Source organism: Mus caroli, chromosome 3 (genome assembly GCF_900094665.2).
Source record: "Mus caroli chromosome 3, CAROLI_EIJ_v1.1, whole genome shotgun sequence".
In the NCBI taxonomy this organism is placed as follows: domain Eukaryota; kingdom Metazoa; phylum Chordata; class Mammalia; order Rodentia; family Muridae; genus Mus; species Mus caroli.
In genome coordinates, this window is record NC_034572.1 from 82666227 (window position 1) to 82667723 (window position 1497).

Sequence of the window (1497 nt, forward strand, 5' to 3'; positions counted from 1 at the left end):
CCTTAAAGAATAAAAAAAAGATGTAAGATTGTTTTTGGTCTTCTCCAAAAAGGATTTTGTCTTTAGTCTTAGGCTCTGCTTCTCTTGCTTATTAGACAAGGAAACCGAGGACTCCATAAGTGAACTGTTTTCTAAAGATGAATGTGGACAACAGATGTGGAATCCCAGCTGTGGTGGTTTGTATATGCTTGGCCCAGGGAGTGGCACTATTAGGAAGTGTGGCCTTGTTGGAGTAGGTGTGTCACTGTATGGGCTTAATACTCTCACCCTAGCTGCCTAGAAGTCAGTATTCTGCTAGCCACCTTCAGATGAAGTTGTAGAACTCTCAGCTCCTTCTGCACCACACCTGCCTAGATGCTGCCATGTTCCTACCTTGATGATAATGGTCTGAACTTCTTTTTTTTTTAAAGATTTATTTATTATTATATTTAAGTACACTGTAGCTGTCTTCAGATACACCAGAAGAGGGCATCAGATCTCATTGCAGATGGTTGTGAGCCACCATGTGGTTGCTGGGATTTGAACTCGGGACCCTTGGAAGAGCAGTCAGTGCTCTTAACTGCTGAGCCATCTCTCCAGCCCTGGGCTGAACTTCTGAACCTGTAAGCCAGCCCCAATTAAATGTTGTCCTTATCAGAGTTGCCTTGGCCATGGTGTCTGTTCACAGCAGTAAAACCCTAAGACACCAGCAGCTATCCAGGCTACAGGTGGGGGTGTTGTTAGAGTGAGGTGTTTGTTTTGTTGTTTGTTTGTTTGTTTTTTGACAGGTTTTCAGGTAGCTGAGGCTGGCCTTGAGTTTTTCTTGACCCTCCTGCCTCTGTTTCCCCAGTGCTGGGATTAAAGGAACTCATCATCACATTCTACCCCACCAGGTTTTTGTTTTTTAAATAAATCTCCTTAAACCTGCCTCCAGGCCTAGCCTGCTAAGAGCACACACCATCCTCCAGGCCTGCTTCTATTCTCAGCAAGGGACACTGTATTCTCCCCTCACCTGTGTGTGGATCTGTCACAAGGACCAGATAGTTCTGAGGGAAGTAGTGAGGTAAAGCCAGGCTGACTGGCAGATCTGTGACCACACCAGGACTCATCCCCTACACTGCCATCCTCCATGCCCCCCACACACACACCTTGCTGCCTTCTCCCTGAGAGGGGGTTTGTGGGCAAACATGGGGCAGCACAGCTTGAAGTGCCTGCCTAGGAGACTCAAGCTCCCAATGGAGGCTTACAGTATCCTCAGCAACCTCCACCCAACTCTACCATTGTCAGCTGACGTCACCCCAGAGATGGGGCTGCTAAAACCATCTCAAAAAGAAGTTATAAGCCCCCCCGTAATACTTACAGAACATTGTGTTGTTATAAAGGTCCCCCTGTAACACTGGATGTTATGTTTTCATTATTTTATTTCATTTGTTTGAGACAGGGACTCACTGTGTAGCTGAATGACCTGGATTGTTCAATTTTTATTTTATTTTATTTTTTTAAAGATTTATTTATTTA